The sequence below is a fragment of the Megachile rotundata genome, chromosome 3, assembly GCF_050947335.1.
Source record: "Megachile rotundata isolate GNS110a chromosome 3, iyMegRotu1, whole genome shotgun sequence".
NCBI classification, from domain to species: domain Eukaryota; kingdom Metazoa; phylum Arthropoda; class Insecta; order Hymenoptera; family Megachilidae; genus Megachile; species Megachile rotundata.
In genome coordinates, this window is record NC_134985.1 from 10266053 (window position 1) to 10287744 (window position 21692).

At 31.4% G+C, this 21692-nt stretch overlaps 1 protein-coding gene across 4 annotated transcripts in view; it reads right to left on the reverse strand.

Moving 5' to 3' along the window:
- The window catches only part of LOC100882041 (protein couch potato), a 214908-nt gene that overhangs the window by 88501 nt on the left and 104715 nt on the right, over window positions 1-21692 (reverse strand). The window lies entirely within an intron of this gene.

A 21692-nucleotide genomic window follows, 5' to 3' on the forward strand; every position in this document is an offset into this window, starting at 1 on the left:
AGTGATCCGCTCGACAATCAGCAATAAAAATTCATTAATCCTCGTCCGTATTTAGTATTCTATTATTTTAGCGACCGTTCAAAGGTATCGATCGATTCAAACCACCCATAGCCACCGTCGGGTCTAAAATCAATACGAAACCACCGAAATCTGTTAGCAATCTCGCGTTGGTTAGCCGTTTCATGGATACGTGTATGCACCGGCAGCCTAAATAGCGTGATTTACGGTTATTTATAGGGGACCTTAATATCCCCTTCGTAAAACCTTACAGCGTAATTTCGTTCGATCGGACATCGAGCCAGATTTATCGTTAAAAGTCGAAGTGTCACTTAGAGAAGACAATATCTAGACGCGATTAGCTTTTCATCTTGTGGATGAAAGATCACATGATTGCAGGGTATTTGGTTTAGATAGAGTTACTTTGGTTGAGAGTCCATTTTATTTTTGAGTGAAACATTTAATCATTCTAATATGGGTTAGACGTACTAATATGGGTCAAGTTTGATGGCTATTATCAGTACTTCGGGAGTAACAAAATGGAGGATGGGAGTAACAGTAAAATGGTGGCAAGTCTTACTTGAACTATCTTTTGACTGAATGTCTGTGTGTATTGTATTAAATGTGTGATCTTGTTTATGAAAGATCATATGATTGCAATGCATCTGTTTTAGATGGTTTTGCTTTGGTTGGGAGTCCATTTTATTTTTGAGTGAAACATTTAATCATTCTAATATGGGTTAGACGTACTAATATGGGTCAAGTTTGATAGCTATTATCAGTACTTCGGGAGTAACAAAATGGAGGATGGGAGTAACAGTAAAATGGTGGCAAGTCTTACTTGAACTATCTTTTGACTGAATGTCTGTGTGTATTGTATTAAATGTTTGATCTTGTTCATGAAAGATCATATGATTGCAATGCATCTGTTAAAGATAATGTTACTTTGGTTGGGAGTCCATTTTATTTTTGAGTGAAACATTTAATCGTTCAAATATGGGTTAGTCGTTCTAATAGTGGTTAAATCTGATGGCTTTTGTCAGTATTTCGGGAATCACAAAATGGAGGATAGATTTAAAATGGCGGTAAATCTTCTCGTATTTGAACTATCTTTTAACTGAATATCTTTGAATGTCTGTGTATTTTGAAGTAGACGAATAATTTAAATAATATTGGACTAGATGTACATTTTAAAGTATATTAAAGATATATATTTTGGAAAATATTAAGCTAGATGAATATTTTAAATAATGTCTAACTGGCCGTGTACTTCAGATAATATTAAGCTAGATTATTTTAGATAATATTAAACTAAGTGAATATTTTAAATAATATTAAAGAAGGTAAATAATTTTTATGGTTTCACGAAATGTTTCCAATAAAATTTGATTGTATGAAGAAAGATTTAAAAAAATTTTTATGGTTTCAAGAAATACTGTATCAAGAAATTTTTCCAATAAAATTTTATTTTATAAAGAGAGGTTTTAAATAGATTTTTCTTGTTTGGAAACATTATAAATAAATTTGTACTAAATCAAGAAATGTTTCAAATAAATTTTGATTATACGAAAAGACATTTTACATAAATTTTGTCGGGAAATGTTTTTAAATAAATTTTGTCGTGTCAAGAAACATTTTCAATAAATTTTGATCGTGCCAAGCGATGTTCTAAATAAACTTTGATCCAGGAACGTTGCAAATAAATCTTGATTGTATCAAGAAACGTTTTCGATAAACATTGACTGTGTCAAGTATCGCTTGAAATAAATTTTGATTGTAACAAGACACGTCTTAAATAAATTTTGATTGCATACAGAAACATTTTGAATAAATTTCGATGCTATCAAGAAATGTTCTAAATAAACTTTGATCGTATCAAAATACGTTTTACATAACTTTTGATTGTATCAAGAAACGTTTCAAATAAACATTGATTGTGCCAAGAAACTATTTAATGTTTGATTGTATCAGGAAACGTTTTGAATAAATTTTGGTTGCATCAAGATATTTTAACTAAACTTTTCTTGCCTAAAAAAGCATTTTTAATATATTTTTATTGTGACAAGGTTTGGAATAAATTCTGACTGTATCAAGAAAGGTTTTAAATAAATTTTGGTTGCATCAAGATGTTTTAACTAAGCTTTTCTTGCATAAAGAAGCATTTTTAATATATTATTATTGTGACAAGATTTGGAATAAATTCTGACTGTATCAAGAAAGGTTTTAAATAAATTTTGGTTGCATCAAGATGTTTTAACTAAACTTTTCTTGCATAAAGAATCATTTTTAATGTATTTTTATTGTGTCAAAGAAGGTTTCGAATAAATTTTGATTGTATCGAGAAACGTTTTAAATTTTAATTGTATCAAGGAACGTTTTAAATTTTGACTACATGAAGAAAGGTTTCGAATAAATTTTCTTTGCATCAAGAAAGGTTTGGAATAAATTTTTACTGCATTAAAGAGTGTTTTACATAAAGAAGAACTTCTCAAGATACATTTATATTCTCCAATAGGGAAAACCTAAGTAAAACCATTCTCAAATTTGAATAAATTGCAAATTGATGTATCATGTCATCATGAATATGATTTTGATACAAGTTATTTTACAATTGCTTAACATATTCGTCTAGTTTAATATTATCTTTAAATTTATTTAAAATCTTTCTTCGTGCAATAAAAACTGACTCGAAACTTCTCTTGAAACAGTTAATAAGTATCAAGTTATTTGAAACAATTGTAATTGACTCCGGCCGGGTGCGTTTAAATTAACCTGTACGCTTTATAAATTCATTTCATAGAAAATAACTATAATACATCATAGTTCTTTAGAAATGAATTTGAACAGTAAAACGATGAAAGGGAAGTTTTTCTATGGGACAAAAATTGATATTGTTGATCAGCTGCGACGCTGTTTGGTTCGCGGATTAAAAGAATACCACGACAATAGTCCTCTCGAGTTTCCGATCAAAGGATGAGACTCTATTATGTATAAATATACGGGTTGAACCTGTCGGCGGATATTGAAATATCGAAGCTACGTAGGAAAACTGGAGCAAGAATATTTTTAAACCTTCCCAACGATGACGGAAGTATTCCTTTCACGGTGACGAGGAGGCGATGGCTACCAAAGGTCTCCCGAACTTAATGCAGCATGCAAAATGCAAATTTCAACGACGTAAGAAAACGTCGATAACTTGCTGAAGGGCTTTTATTTCGATTAATTTCCTTCGGTTTTCCTTTTGTATACACGAACTCGACGATTTCAAATTACTTGTCAATTATTCGAGGAAGATCGCGATGATTTCTGTGTCTACAGGGTGTTTCACAACTGGAAAAAGGATACTTTTACCAAGGAGGTAAGAGGCGAAACTAGACAAGGAAATCTAGCTCCTAAAGAAAGGACACAACCAATTTTAATTCCCAAATCAAAAGAATCGGGGGTGCATGTGCATGTAGAAGTATGGCGGTCGAAAGAGAATAGTTTAAACCTGCAAATTCACCAGTAATTTATTTCTAATAAATATTTTGTCGTATCTTTGTAACACATTCATCTGTAATTTCTTGTGATATATAGTTTTTCATTTTCTTACAAGTTATTTGTAATAATCATTTCCGTAATACATATTCTTCAAATATATTTTGTAGAGCAATCATTTTGGTATATTCTTTTCTTTTCAACTTTTCAACGTCGTAAAATTGATAAAATACCTCGAAAGACAATATTAGTAATGTACAGAAAATTTATTATAAATATATTCCAAATTATTGGAGATTGACATGAAAGTTGATTTGCTCGATTTAAATTTCCCGCTCGTTTGTGCAACCAATTTAAAGGGACGTTTTCGAGAGATCAAAGGTGCCGACAGTGTCGCCTATGGTTTACTCTGCGTTCTTATTCTTAAAAAAGGGTTGCAGCTGACTTTGAATAACTTCCTTTGCAAAAATAGGATTTGTCGTCTTTGGATTATTAAATCCTATAATCTCTTTCCGGGAGTCACTAATTGTGAAAAGCCCTGTATACTGATTCTCAGCAGATTTTAGTGCATCATAAATGTATTTGTAGATTTCGATTTATCAGAAATACGTAGATTTCAAGCTATGCACAGATTTGTAGACATTGATATATCATTAATGCATAGATTCATCGATATTGATATATCAATCATGCAGAGATTTGTAGATATTAATATATCATAAATTCATAGATTCGTCGATATTGATATATCAATCATGCACAGACTTGTAGATATTAATATATCATAAATTCATAGATTTGCAGATTCTGATGCATTATAAATACACAGAGTTGTAGATATAAATGCATAGTTTAAATAAATTATATGTGTAACACATGTGTTGCATGAAACACATACTAAATGGTACAGAATGTTACTAATCACTAGATCGAAAATATGAGTCTCTCCTAAAAAGATTGACTACCACTTACTTATAAAATCCACCACTGTTAATAGAAAACAAACTGTTTAATATCTATTATATATTCCAATCTGAAACATTTGTCAGATATTAAATGAGTGAAAAATAATGAGTCATATTAAAAATAACACCCTGTATATTACTATATGTACATTCAATTTTATGTACATCACTAAATAATTTACTAAATATAATTTACATATTCCTAGTGTTCTTCCTCGACTATAGGTACCATAAATGTATAGATACCATAAATGAATTAAAATCGATTATGTTGAACATAATAAAATTCATAAAAATTCTTTATAACAATATTCGTAATAATAACGTGAAAGGAAGACTGTGCATATATGTTAATGTGTACATACTAGTTGCGTGTATATACGGCCCAGGGAACGTAAAGCTCATTACGCTATCAAACTGTTAATTGTATGTACACGATGGTACTACTAATTAACGCAGTCGTAATTAGAGGGCTATAGCTGTTGGGACATTTATCTCTGCATGTAACCCGTTCTTTAAACGCAAAGTTTCCGCAAAACGGATGTGCATTTTGAAAGATATCGTCCATTTTGATTCGTTTTCATGCGACTGACGAGTTTTGTAAACGCAACTATAAGTTATTACCGTTCTTTCGTTGTAGGAAATATAAATGCATGAAGCTCGGATGCTTCTTTTTGCTCTGTTGAAGTTACTCTATGCGAGACTAATTTGCAGTGGGATAACCAGCATAAATTAATTAGATAATCACTTGAGTGAATCGCTTCCATGCTTTAGTGGATGCTCAGCGTTTTAAAAGTTTCGAGATATTACTGCACACAGGAAAATTGTTATGGTAAGCAGGCAAATAATTCAGAAGCAACTCTCGTAATTAATTTGATAATTAGTTATAATATTGCGGAGACATAAATAAGGCTTTACGTGACTTGGAAAACTTTTGTATACATTTTAGTTGAGGATACTTGTTGCTCGGAGAAATTATGTGTAACTGTAATGAATTATTAACAAGATATTATTGTTACGATTAAACGAACTGACATTGTAATTTTAATATCAATGAAATTAATTATAAATGCTCAAAGTGATCAATATGTCATATCAAGCTTATGTTCGATATTAATATGTATGTGTGTGTACAGTTTATTGAGACACCCTGTATAACCTGTGTATGTCCCTGAAATGGGGGATAGCTGACGCGATTCTGAATAAGATTTCCCTTTGCAAAAATGGGGTTTGAAGCTTCGTTTCTGAATTATTAAGGAAAAACGCGGACCAATCAGAGCGCGAGGATTATTACGCGTTGGACTACTACGCGTCGAATATCCACACGTTGGATTACTACGCGTTGGATATCCACATGCTGGATTACTACGCGATGGATTACCACGCATTAGATTCCTACGCTTAGAATTACCACGCGTTGCATTATTACGCGTTGGATTACTACGCGTAAAATATGCACGCGCTAGATTACTACGCGTTGGATATCCACACGCTGTATTAGTACACGTTGGATTACTACGCATTGGATTACTATGCGTAGGATTACCACGCGTTGCATTACCACACGTTGCATTACTACGCGATGGATTACCACGCATTAGATTCCTACGCTTAGAATTACCATGCGTTGCATTATTACGCGTTGGATTACTACGCGTAGAATATGCACGCGCTAGATTCATACGCGTTGGATATTCACACGCTGTATTAGTACGCGTTGGATTACTACGCATTGGATTACTGCGCGTAGGATTACCACGCGTTGCATTACCACGCGTTGGATTACTACGCGTTGGATTACCACGCGTTGGATAACTACGCGTTATCCGAAGCTGCCGTTCTCGCGTCTGCGCATGCGTGATCCTCGTGCTCTGATTGGTCCGCGTTTTTCCTTAATAATTCAAAAACGAAGCTTCACACCCCATTTTTGCGTAGGGAAATCTTATTCAGAATCACGTCAGCTACCCCCTATTACAAGGACGTACACTAGTTGTAAGACACCCAGTATATAAGTAACACATAAGCATGCTACACAAGTATAATATATAAGTGATAATACAAAAGTAAAAAATGTAGTATAACACAAGATAGCAAAACGAAATCTAGTAATAATATAAAAGTGTATAATGAGATATGCTATAATACAAAAATAAATAATAAAAAACTACATAACAAAATATAATATAAAACAACACTATAGAAATATATTATAACAATAGTCCATAATAAAATATACCATAACAAACCAATATAAAATAACATCCAAAATAACCTAAAGCATAAATAAAACTTGAAGCTGAAATCTTCTTGATTCAAGGCATCAAGAATTCTTTGTGCTACACTGTAAGGCGTTATGCAATAAAAAGCGGAATGTGATGGTGATTTCGCGTGATCATCGAAATCTCGTCGTAAAGACGAGAAACGAACGTAACACCGGAAGTCGTCGAACACGATCTTCAGTGACTTTCAGCAAATCGTTTCGTCCGTAAAACAAGCAACTGGTACACGTTCGCGAACACGCCGGGAAGCAGCTGAACATTTCAGTTTTCATTAACACGCGTTTTCTTCGACGCGAGCGTCACGTGTACCCGCAAATATAACAACACGAATACCGATCATTTTATTATGCCACTAAAATCACGCGCCAACCGGCTCCCGGATTGTGATTACGCGACGATGCCAAGCAGTTCTGTTTACTTCGTGTAAAACGCGACGAAATCAGTACATCGGTGTATCATTCTGTCCATTTATTTTGTTGGACTACTGTGTGGGAACAATGGTACTTTCGATTCTTGTAACGCGATTTTATTAAATATAATAGCATTTTTTTAAATATAATGCTTTGAAAAACTTATTTTTATTTAGGAGCAAATAGTATTAGGTCGAAATTAGATAAGAAGTAAAATCAGTAGTTTGTATTACTTTCAGTAGCATAAATGTGAAGATTAAAGTAGAAGACACTTTAACTTGGTGATTTTTGGGGATTTTTGGAAGGGATTTAGAGATTTAGGGATGTTTAGCATGTGGTGATCAGTTTGGGTAGATTGAAATGTAAGAATGTTGAGATTCCTTAATCATTAAATTTAAGGATCTAAGCGAGAATTTGGAGAAATGAGAATTAAGGAATTTGGAAAGGAAATGTTAGAAATTTTAGAAATTTTGGGGTTTCGGAATTTGGGAATTTGGAAACTTGAGAATTTGGCAATTTGAGAATTTAGAGATTTGGAGATTTGTGAATTTGAGAATTTGGAAATGTCTAGTTCCATCAAACAGTAGTACTGTTTCATTATTTTTATTTGTACATATAACTTATTTTCCTAAAAAACTTAATTGTTTAACGTGTCTATTACAAACTAACAAAATTCTCTCAAATAGTGTCCCATTTATATTTTTACATATTTTTCACAATTTCCCCAAACAATTAAACTTGTCCTCCAAAAACTTCTACCACAATACTCCTACTAAACATAACGATTTCAACAAAATTTCAATTGTTACAATTATTTTCCATTTTCGATTAAACAATTCACAAATAAAATTTGTTGCTCGTTCATTAAGATATCATGGCGAAATAAATTAATCATTATTCCCTACAATTATTAGTCACCCTAACGCTCCAATTGTATTATGATGCAATTAATCATTGGATCATCCCGGCATAAATCCATCAGCAATGTTTCCACTAAATATTATTCTGACTAGAGCACGAAATTTATTGTATAAATATTATGATAAAATACTGGTGTGCACCGGCTAAAGGTTAAAGGTGCTTCGCTTTCAAGGAATCTTGCCAACTGACACTGGAAAATATAATGTAGATGATCGAACCGGGGTTGCTAAAGAGCATTAATATTCTAACCTTATCCTCCTTTAAATCGAACCTCCATTTCGCTGTTTACGGGTATTCGTAGATTAATATTCGTTTCAATGTAGGTTTCTCAATGTTTGTGACGAAATAGGGTAACAGTTGTACAATTTGCATTATGTAAAATAATATTTTTCTTTGTTTTTTAGGATTTTTAGTGTTTTGGCAATAATTGCTGAGATTTTTATTTTTTGGGGTATTGATTCATTCTGTGGATATTAATTTTTGTTTTATTGCAAGTTTTGGGGATTTGGGGATTTGGGGATTTGGGGATTTGGGGATTTGGGGATTTGGGAATTTGGGAATTTGGGAATTTGGGAATTTGGGAATTTGGAAGCTTGAGAGTTTGGGAATTTGGGAATTTGGGAATTTGGGAATTTGGGAATTTGGGAATTTGGGAATTTGGGAATTTGGGGATTTGGGGATTTGGGGATTTGGGGATTTGGAAATTTGGGGATTTGGGGATTTGGGAATTTGGGAATTTGAGAATTTGGGGATTTAGGGATTTGGGAATTTGGGAGTTTGGGAATTTGGGAATTTGGGAATTTGGGGATTTGAGAATTTGGGAATTTGGGAATTTGGGAATTTGGGAATTTGGGAATTTGGGAATTTGGGGATTTGGGGATTTGGGGATTTGGGAATTTGGGAATTTGGAGATTTGGGGATTTGGGAATTTGGGAATTTGGGAATTTGGAAGCTTGAGAGTTTGAGAATTTGGGAATTTGGGAATTTGGGGATTTGGGGATTTGGGGATTTGGGGATTTGGGGATTTGGAAATTTGGGGATTTGGGGATTTGGGAATTTGGGAATTTGAGAATTTGGGGATTTAGGGATTTGGGAATTTGGGAGTTTGGGAATTTGGGAATTTGGGAATTTGGGAATTTGGGAATTTGAGAATTTGGGAATTTGAGAATTTGGGAATTTGGGAATTTGGGAATTTGGGAATTTGGGAATTTGGAAATTTAGGGATTTGGAAATTTGGAAAATCAGAAATTTGGAAGTGTAGAAATTTGAAAGTTCAAAAATTCCTTTTTTAAATTACTAAAAATCTACATTTTCAATCTTCCCTCCACCTCAATACCAAGGTTACATTTCTACCCATTCCTTTATGACCCATACGTCTGATTAGTGACCACGAAGTTAAATTATATTTATGTTCGAGTTTCGCTTATTTGGTCAGAATTTAGCAGTCATACTGCACAATAGAACTCAAACGGAAGAGCTTAGTAAACAAAAGTGAGCGATAACACTGCGAATATTGACCGCTTAGGAAAATAAAAGAATATGAACAGCAAGTCTATGAATTGAATGATGTGTTTAATTGAAAGCCAAATATATTTGTATTTTGAAAGAAGATAATTTCACACGTTAGCTTAAATCATTTCTGTAGCTTGCAGTACTCGTAGCATTTGTTTAAATCAAATTTAACCTGACAAATAATTTTTTGAGGTTAGAAAATGGATTTTATTCTTTACTTTAATAGGAATTAAATAATAGGAGGTTATAAGTTAACCAAATGATAAATAAGAAGTAGTAGTGACGTAATGACTACATATGTGAATCATTGGTTGTTTAATTTAATAAATAGTTAAATAACACAAATGTACATAAATGTATTGAAATGTGTAAATGTGTATAAATATATAAATGTATACAAATGTATACAGGGTGTTATCTTTAACGCTACTCACAATTTTTCTCCCACTTGCAGCCACCTTACGAAAAAAAGTTTAGAACAATATTTGCAGGGTATGGAGTGCACAATAGATATTAGTAAAGCAAATTTTCAAAACAGTTTGTTCTCTCGGCAAAGTCAAGGTCACCTCGGCTTTTTTAAATAGGAACATACATTTTTTTTATTCGTAGCTTTAGAGGACATCGAGACGAATTCAAAATACATGTTACATGATATTTTTATTAACATATTACTCGATTTACAGAAGTGGAAATGTGAAGTAAAAGACTGGAATATTACGCGATGGAAGGCGGCATACATTTTGAACATGTAATTAAATAAAGTGTATTTTTCTTACATTCTAGTCGCGTGTTTACATTCAGTAATCTCGTCGGAATCAAATAATGGTTACACTACCAAAGTCAAAAGCTAAGTACTTCACATTTCCTCTTCTGTAAATCGAGTAATATGTTAATAAAAATATCATGTAACGTGTGTTTTGAATTCGTCTCGATGTCCTCTAATTGATTTTTAAATAAATTATACTACTAGTCGACCGTAATAATTTGGGAACGTAGGAATTTGGGAATTTGGAAATTTAGAAATTTGGTAATGTCGGAATTTGAAAATGTAGAAATTTGGAAATTTGGAATATCAGAAATTTGGAAATGTATAAATTCTGTTATAATTAAGGTCATATAATATACCAACATAAATAAATCGATGAAGAATACCAAGAAGAATACACCATGTTGCGGTCAGACTGTTTTATTTAGTTCCATCAAAAATTTTACGCGACCCAACATTTACAAGCTCGGTGTCGTAAACTTCCGAGGGTTTGCAACGATGGAATCATCGAAATTTCAGCTATAAAAGAATACACGAGAGAGGGTTGTATTTCTCAACGATCTTTCGTTACGAGGCTGAGGATACTACTGCCAGAATGTTTCATTATGGCCCGGGCATTGTGCCCGACCAGAGGAATCGACTTTTCACGTTTCTGGCTCGCCCTGGAGTCTCCTGACAATTTCGTAATCCATGTTTGATATCTGACACAAAATCTACCCGGTTGATGCTAGCTGACTAATTGAATCTCTTTGACATTTTTTTTTCTACGTCTAAATATCGCGATACTGTTAAAATAAATTACTGTTTAAAATTACTGTTATTTGGGGTATTATTTCAGTAATAATAATAATGTGTCAATATTTAGGCAGATAAAAAATAAGTATTCAAATGATTAAATAATTTAATAGACTTTTGTATGTTCAAATTTCAGCAGATTATTTCAAGTACTTTGTTAAGTGGAGGCTTGATAAATATACGTTGGATAAATAACCGTCTGAGGAAGTGCCGTTTGATAAATGACCGCGAGAAAAGTTTTATTAGAAAGATATACAAATTTTTAAGTTCTTAGTTTTCCAAATTTTTAATTCTTGGTTTCTTAAGGGCTCAAACTCTCAATTCTTGAAATTCTCAAACTCTTAAATATGAAATTTCACAAATATCTAGAACATGCTAGCACCCAAACATCTTTGAATTTGAAAATACCCAAATCCCCAAATTTCCAAATTTCCAAATTTCCAAATTTCCAAATTCCCAAATTCCCAAATTCCCAAATTCCCAAATTCTCAAATTTCCAAATTCCCAAATTCCAAGATTTCCAACTTCCCAACTTCCAAAATCCCCAAATCCCCAAATCCCCAAATCCACAAATTTCCAAATTCCCAAATTCCCAAATTCCCAAATTTCCAAATTCTCAAATTTCCAAATTCTCAAATTCCAAGATTTTCAACTTCCCAACTTCCAAAATCCCCAAATCCCCAAATCCACAAATTCCCAAATTCCTAAATTCCCAAATTCCCAAATTCTCAAATTTCCAAATTTCCAAATTCCAAGATTTTCAACTTCCCAACTTCAAAAATCCCCAAATCCACAAATTTCCAAATTCCCAAGTTCCCAAATTCTCAAATTTGCAAATTCCCAAATTCCAAGATTTTCAACTTCCCAACTTCCAAAATCCCCAAATCCCCAAATCCCCAAATCCCCAAATCCCCAAATCCCCAAATCCACAAATTTCCAAATTCCCAAATTCCCAAATTCCCAAATTCCCAAATTCCCAAATTCTCAAATTTCCAAATGTAGAATTAGAAATTTCTAAAAAACAAAAATTAATTGTATAGGTTACCAAATTATACCAAATACATGAAAATAAAAATAATAAAACTCTACTACCATTTGTTAAAAGTTTCTAATTAAATTTTTAGCAGTGTCATTTACAAAAAAATATATATAAAAATACAAATAATAAATCAGTACTATTAATACATCTAATGCGGACAGAATCTAATGCGTGGTAATATAACGCGTAGTAATCCAGCATGTGGATAACCAACGCGTAGTAATCCAACGCGTGGATATTCGACGCGTTGTAGTCCAACGCGTAATAATCCTCGCGCTCTGATTGGTCCGTGTTTTTCCTTAATAATTCAAAAACGAAGCTTCAAACCCCATTTTTGCAAAGGGAAATCTTATTCAGAATCACGTCAGCTACTCCCCATTTCAGGGACCTACACTAGTTGTGAAACACCCTGTATATTTTATTATGTTACTACGAATCTCCTCACCGACGTTGTATGAGTGATTATATGAGAGACATCCACGAATTATTGTAGCACAGGTGTACAAATAATAGGTGCATATAACTTTTTATTATAAATATGAATTTTTACGAGCGTGTTATTTTACCGAAATGCAATAAAGTAAATTTGATAGGACAGTTTATAGCAACCGATATATCGATCGGTAATACATAAAGTAACGTGAGTGATCTGTTGTGAAACTCGTAACTTTGAGGCTAGAAACCTCGAAATAGCCTATTTAAAAAATATTTAAAACTTCGAAATTTAAAAATTCTTAGATCCAGAAATTTGAAGACTTTCAAAATTAAAATATAGTTAATGTATCATTTTTTTTTAATGTATAAACTTACATATTGTTGAATTTAGAATTTTCTCATAAGCTTAGTATAAAACTATTCCTGAAAAGTCATTACATTAAAAAGAACTTGTCTCTCTAAATATTTTTCAGAAATAATATAAAATATACCTGAAATGAATTGAACGTCAGATTTTCCGGACACTCGAGGACGAACGGAAATATAAAACTCATTGACGGTAAAGTTGTTGGTGAATCGGATTCTGGGATGAAATAAGGGCCACTTCCGTCGATCTCGCAAAAATCTATCGACGAGTTTCGCTATTATCGTCCTCTTCGGATTCTTTTCCAGCTGTGCTGGCGGTCCGCGATGGCGATTTTTCTCTGACTCGAGTTATCGATCGGGCTGTTCTTTCTTGACTGATAGGACAAATCGATTGAAAGGAAAGTTCACGCGAGTGGTATTACCGAAAAGAATTTTACGATATTGAGGTCGTTGCGATGACGAAGTTACGAGCATCTCTTGATGCACAATATGTTCGTTTTACTTCTTCTCGGCTTTTAGAAAGATTGAACTACGTAACGAGATCAACTTTTTACTTTATGATGTATTTATTCGTTTCGTGCCTTCTAGTGCAGTTAATCCTCTTCACCTCTGTCAAAGTATTTATTTATGTACATTGCTTTGCAAATAATTTAGTTGAATTTATTTAGGTTAATTTATTTTTGTATGTTAATATTATTACATGTTAATTATTTTTAACTAGTGATATGTACTTTATTTATACATATATGTAAATTGTATTAAAGTATGTACATTAAATGTATGTACATCAATTTAATAATTTAATAGTAATTTAATAATATTCTAAGTAAATACATGATCAATATACAAATATTTACTAAATATATAAATTCAAAAATTAACTATACATCAATTACAGTTAATTATATAAATTAATTATTAAATTACAGTCAGAAATTATTTTTACTAGCCACTCTTTATTTAAACAATAAATGAACAAAGTTCCATGACTTCAGAATATTAATTTTTGTATAGCAGATCAAATTTTAATGGGTAAATGTTTTTAATGCAACCTAGTTTTTAATTAATAGAATCAAAATAATTATTATAATAATAATAATTATTATAGGGTGGAATTATTTTATTATTGCATTTCTTGAAAGTTGAATCGTGTAGAGCAGCTTCTCGAAACAAAAGATAAATTGTGCTACATATACTCTGACATTGGATCTAATATTTCACTTACATTATACTAACATGTCTTGACTTAATACTGTCCTGTTCCAATTTTGTATCTTCTCTTGTCTCATTTAATACTGTGAACCTGAACATAGTTGTTACATGATTGTGTCATATCTTTTGAAACAGGTGTCTGGTCTAAAATTATTTTAATCTCTGTCATCGATTAAGTACGCACAATTACAAAATCAAAGATTATGGGTCAATAGAATCAAGTATTTATGGGTCTTTGATATAATTTACTGAAAATACGTATCATTGTTCATAACTAATACATTGTTCATAAATAATAGTTTTTAAATAACTACATACCCTGTGGGTATGTATATACTAATTTATGATTTTTTGCCAACTACCTAATTTATGTTAACCATTAATTATTTGGGAATATGTAAAACATTCTATAGTGGTTTTTGGCGGACAGATCAGATGTGTTAATACTTGTATCGTTTTATCACCAATTCAGTAAATAAAATTATAAATAATAATTTCTTTATCATATTTTAAACAATATAACGAGTATTGTATTTAATTTATGTTAATGTATTTATCAAATTAGACAAATAAATTTGTTTTTCCATAACTTATTTATCGTTACAAAGAACTATATTACATATCATTAGAAAGAAATTTTGAAACACTAAAGAACAATTAATGCGAAATTAAAGTTGCACATAAAAAGAAAAAAGTTTCATCTCTATTAAATTGATTGGAATGCATCAAATACATCTTCGAGCAAGTTAATTGATTTCTTTTCCATTAACGCGCCAGCATTTTAATTAGTTAATTTAATCGATCGGAAAAACGGAAACGAGAAGCGTCGCTATGAGATTCATCCGATGGACGTAACCAGATATTCTTTCACTGGTTTTAACATAATTTCAGTTCCATTTATATCAATCTGTATGCATTGTAGTTTACGAATTGTGAGTCATCCATCATTTTGTACGGTTGTTCAAAATTATTCATTTATACTGATCATTTCTGGTTTTTATGGTAAAGAGTGTGCTGGAAATATTTTAATTTCGAAATGCAAATTCGATATTGCTTTCATGCCTTAACAATACGTTTCTCCAAAGATTTTTTAGAAATTTAAAAAACCCAATTATTAGTTAATAGTTAAATGTCGTAGTGTATTTAGTATTATTTAGTAATTAATCACTGCATTTAATCTATTTAATACTGAAATAATACATTATATTTAACATTTAAATATGCAATACTATGTTTTGTGCAATCCTATTGTTTCGGTTATGTGCTAGATTACTAATGCACTTGCTGGCAATGTCATTTTCGAGAGAATTGTTTAGTTTCTAGTCTCTGGAGACAAAACAATGAAAATACGAGCCAGGTGGCTAAAACTGTAAATATATTTTTCGGAAAACTCGGTTTAATTCAATGACATTTAATGCACGATGATCGACATTAATAATCGATAACAGCGATAATTTTAATAATTATTGTTCCATATGTGTATTTCTACTGTATAATATACATAGTATGAGGTATAATTTCCTATTACAAATTTAACGAAAAAAACCAAGCAGGAGATTACCTTTTTATTTTAAAAAATATTAATGCGATATCGGAGACACAGTTTTAGATTGACGTGTATACGCATCGAACTCGAGGGAAATTTTCCTGTTATAAATTTTACGAAGCAAACAGGAAGGTTTTTCTTCTGTAAAAAGTTAACAACTCAGTAACGTGATAATCGAGACACGATTTTAGATTGACGTGTATATACGTCGAACATGAGGCACTTTCATATTAGAAATTTTATGAAAAATGTCGAGCGAGGGGAGGAAGAATTATACTTTTATTTTATGGAAGATTAACAGTTGAATGAAACATACAGCACTGAGATAAGGTATCAAACTGACGTATATATACGTCGAACACAAGTTTTCCTATTATACATTTTACAGGAAAGAATTATCTTTATTCCACAAGAATGTAGTAATTCGTCAACGAGATGTGGGATGAAGCTTTTCATTGACGTATATATACGTCGATCGAAAGACAAATCTTGTCACAAATTCTATGAGGACTGTTAAAAAAGATGATTTTATTCGACAAGAAATTAATAACTAGTTATTACGAAAATCTGGACAATGTTTCTGGTTGACGTATATATACGACAAATCTCCCTGTTGCAAATTATACGGGAAAAGTCAAGAAAGACGATTTTATCGAATAAAAAGTTAACAACTCAGTTATCACGATAACCGGAATGAAGTTTTGCATTGACGTATATATACGTCGATCGAAAGACAAATCTACCTGTCAGAAATTCTATGAGGAAAGTCAAGGAAGACGATTTTATTCAACAAAAAATTAATAATTCCTTAAGGCTATAATCTAGACAATGTTTCTGGTTGACGTATATATACGTCAAATCTTCCTGTCGCAAATTACACGAGAAAAGTCAAAGAAGACGATTTTACCCAACAAAAAATTAACAACTCAGTTATCACAATAACCGAGAGAAAGTTTTGCATTGACGTATATATACGTCGATCGAAAGACAAATATACCTGTCAGAAATTCTATGAGGAAAGTCAAGAAAGACGATTTTATTCAACAAAAAATTAATCATTCTTTAAGGCTATAATCTGGACAATGTTTCTGGTTGACGTATATATACGTCAAATCTTCCTGTCGCAAATTACACGAGAAAAGTCAAAGAAGACGATTTTACCCAACAAAAAATTAACAACTCAGTTATCACAATAACCGAGAGAAAGTTTTGCATTGACGTATATATACGTCGATCGAAAGACAAATCTACCTGTCAGAAATTCTATGAGGAAAGTCAAGAAAGACGATTTTATTCAACAAAAAATTAATAATTCCTTAAGGTTATAATCCAGACAATGTTTCTGGTTGACGTATATATACGACAAATCTTCCTATTGCAAATTACACGAGAAAAGTTAAAGAAGACGATTTTACCCAACAAAAAATTAACAACTCAGTTATCACAATAACCGAGAGGAAATTTTGCATTGACGTATTTATACGTCGAAGGCAGTTAACGATAAAATACGACGTGCAAATAGCGTGGTGCAACCGTAAACGAAAATTGCGTAGGTAATCCAAGAGAAACAGAATTTGCTAGCAAAAAGGGAACTCGTTTCAGGTAAATAAGGATATTTTTTTAATTCGACAATGGAGAACTCCCGTTTGCCCGAAAGAGAATTCTGCAGGACACAGGATTCCACGGGAGAACAGGATAACGACGTGTCAGCCGCAGACAAGAAGCTCCAAACGACTGCGACAGTTTAAACGATAAAAAACGCAGAGGATCGTTGGAACAGCGATAAAACTGTTCTCGCTCCATTTCAAGATTTCCCTCGAAAGTTAAAATCCATCGTATCCCCTCGAGCGTGGCGTGGAATCGACGAGAAAAAGTTACACGAAGCCTTTCTCCTCGCCGCGATTATCCGTCTGGTATTTAGAATACGAGTAATTCAAGCTTTCTATGAAATACTTCAAACGCTTAACGGACTGAAAATCCATCGGTGGTTACACTTTTTGGTGCTCTGATTGTTTATTGGGAAAGTATGAACTTTTGTTGAACTCACGGTAACGGACAATGATTTCACCGTTTCAGATCAGTATTCGAGGGAAAAGTATTGTAAAATGATACTTGAGGATTTCATGTTATTTGATGTTTAATTGCATGATTTGGTAATTTTGGAATGTGGTGGTTTGATAATTTAGGAATTTGATGGTCTGAGAATTTAGAAATTTTTCGTGTTTATCAAATTTAGAAATTTATGGTTTATCTAATTTTTCAGTTTCCGAATTTTGCACTTCGACTTCTTTAATTTTCTTAATTTTTCACTTCAAGGTTTTTAATTTTTTTAACTTTCCACTCCAAGTTTATTAATTTTCTTAATTTTTCACTTCAAGTTTTTTAATTTTTTCAACTTTCCACTCCAAGTTTTTTCATTTTCTTAATTTTTCACTTCAAGTTTTTTAATTTTTTTAACTTTCCACTCCAAGTTTATTAATTTTCCTAATTTTTCACTTCAAGTTTTTTAATTTTTTTAACTTTCCACTCCAAGTTTATTAATTTTCCTAATTTTTCACTTCAAGTTTTTTCATTTTTTTAACTTTTCAGTTCAAGTTTTTTAATTTTTCAGTTCAAGTTTTTTATTTTTTCAATTCAAGTTTTTTAATTTTTCAGTTCAAGTTTTTTAACTTTTCATTTCAAGTTCTTTAATTTTCTTAACTTTTGATATCAGGTTTCTGTAATTTTCTCAACTTTCAATCACATAAATTTTTCAATTTGAAAATTCCGAAAATGTCTCTCAAAAATAACTCAAGAAACCAGATTCCATCAAAGCCATTACTTACGCTATTTTCAAACAAATCTCGAACTCGTAAATACTTGCACTTAAAATATCTATTTCACCAGATTAATTCCTTAACGCAATGATGAATTACGACATAATAAAGAGTCTATCAAGCATATATTATGTATACGCTTACCTATGTACATATGTAGACTATGAAGCACAATGCAGGATAATATAATATCGTGTCATACATTTCAAATGGGTTAAGGTTGATTTATATTAGCAACGATGCGGTCTCGCCAAGTATCACTCAAATCTTCTTGCTTGAAAGCAACAGGATTTGAACTCGTGTTCCAACGAAACGGTAAACTAAATTCTACGTAAATAAATTCGCTAAAACAGCGTCATAATTCTTCCGGAGTGTTGCCTATTTGCTCTTAGGAAAAAAAATAACACGGAAAATGCATTGAAATATTGCACCGTGGTTTATTTTCGAATGCGATAAATTGAGTGCTGTATTATACTCGGTGGTGTACGTTATACCAGTGTAAGTTACACTTTGATTTAATAATGAAATTGTAAGACGAAAATCGGTCAATGACGATCGAATATTGAATATAAGTATGGAGCTAATTATTTTCTCTTTTGTTTTCAAGGTTGATAAGTTTCCATTTGTGTATTCTTGTGTTTTCCCGCGCTTGGCGGAGTCATCGAGTGTTAGGTTAGGAAGCGTCGCCTTTTCCCGCCTTTCTTAATTTTGTGTAATACTTTTTATATTAAATAAAGTATGTGTGATGTAGTTATATTTCTGTGAATGTTAATAAAATTCACAACAAAAAAGACACTAATCAAAATCAACGTAGGTTTTGATAAAAATAAATTGTGTGACTTATAGGACACTTGCGAACTGGTTATTCGATAGGTTAGGTTAGTAAAATATTGTAAGTAGTCTACTAAATAAAATATTGTAAATAATCTAATAACTAAATATCACAAACAGTCGACTAAGTAAAATATTGTAAATAACCTAATAAATAAAATATTGTAAATAATCTAATAACTAAATATCACAAACAGTCAACTAAGTAAAATATTGTAAATAACCTAATAAATAAAATATTGTAAATAATCTAATAACTAAATACCACAAACAGTCAACTAAGTAAAATATTGTAAATAACCTAATAAATAAAATATTGTAAATAATCTAATAACTAAATATCACAAACAGTCAACTAAGTAAAATATTGTAAATAACCTAATAAATAAAATATTGTAAATAATCAAATAACTAAATATCACAAACAGTCAACTAAGTAAAATATTGTAAATAACCTAATAACTAAAATATTGTAAATAATCTAATAACTAAATATTACAATCGACTAAATAAAATATTGTAAACAATTTATTAAATAAATTATTATTTCAGAAAATTCTACAACCTCAAATCCTAATAAAAATGCAAAAAATGTTAAAGTAAAGTACATGAAAGAGTAAAGCTTGTAATTTACAAAAATTTGCATCCTCAAAAACAGAGATATTAAAGGTAAAGCCAAGGATAATTGAAAACCAGCGAAATTACTTAATGCATTTCATAATCGATGCGTAATCGCATATTGATTACCCCTGTACACAGTATGAATACTTTTTGATCAAACATTAGCGTAGTAAAAGGGTTAAGGATGATTAATCGGCACGCGAGAGAATTTTGATCGAGTTTATCAAAGTCGCATCACTCAGTCTCCCTCGAGACGCAAGATCGATGGTATTACGACGATGAAGATGATGAAATCATAATCGGATGTCGAATAATCCATTTATTAGAAAATTCGAAACCGAAAGAGGAAAAGTTAAATACGTTCTCATCAACCCTTATGTAATCGAAACTTCCACTTTACAAGTTTTAGTACAATTTTTACATTCTTCAAATTTTATGATACATTTACAAATATAAGTGCATGAAGTGCAAATTAAAGAATGTACAAATTTTTGAATTTCTTCATCTGAAATTTTTCATTTTTATATTTCAAGGTTTATAAATTATGAAATTGTGGGACGCTAAAATTTTTTAATTTCTTCATCTGAAATTTTTCATTTTTATATTTCAAGGTTTATAATTAATGGAATTGTAAAACACAAAAATTTTTTAATTTCTTCATCTGAAATTTTTCATTTTTACATTTCAAGGTTTATAAATTATGGAATTGTAAAACACCAAAATTTTTTAATTTCTTCATCTCAAATTTTTCATTCTTACATTTCAAGGTTTATAAATTATGAAATTGTGACACACCAAAATTCTTCAATCTCGAAATTGTCAAACTTGTAGAATAAATAAATACTTTAAAATATTCAATTAATTCTCATTTCACTACAACGATTATATTAATTTTTTTTAGACAAGAAACTTGCACAAAACAGAAACATATTTCACAAAAACTATTCAATAAATTTCTAACGCCTTGCGCAACCAGCACCACGCATGACTGGACATTAATTGAAGACACTACAAATACTCGCGTATACAACTTGCTATAAATGTCGTTTTTCTTTCTTTCCTCCTGTTTCTTTGTTCATTCAGCGAGAAGTGAATGGACGTTACGTGGACATTGTTCTTCGAGAAAGTTTCGTGTAATGGTAGCTCGTGGTGTCGTTTGAGCACCGTGCTGCGTTTCTTCTTTTATGACAGACAACCTGCTATAATCATGATCTTAAATAACGTTGGAACGAGACAAAAGATTTTACAACGGTATCTTCAAAAATTAGTAATAAAAGACTAGTCCGACACGGTGGATGCCTATTTTCACTTCTTGTTTATTGTTTTGTTTTTAGGACATAAATATGAAATCACGTTCCAGAATACCAAATCCATAAATTTCTAAATTTGTAAATTTAAAAATTGTTCAAGTCTCCAAACTTCAGTGTCTGTAAATTCTCAACCCCACAAATTCACAACGTTCCAAAATACCAAATGCATAAATTTGTAAATTTGTAAATTTAAAAATTGTTCGAGTCTCCAAACCTCTGTAAATTCCCAACTCCACAAATTCACAACGTTCCAAAATACCAAATCCATAAATTTGTAAATTTGTAAATTTAAAAATTGTTCAAGTCTCCAAACTTCAGTGTCTGTAAATTCCCAACCCCAAAAATTCACAACGTTCCAAAATACCAAATGCATAAATTTCTAAATTTAAAAATT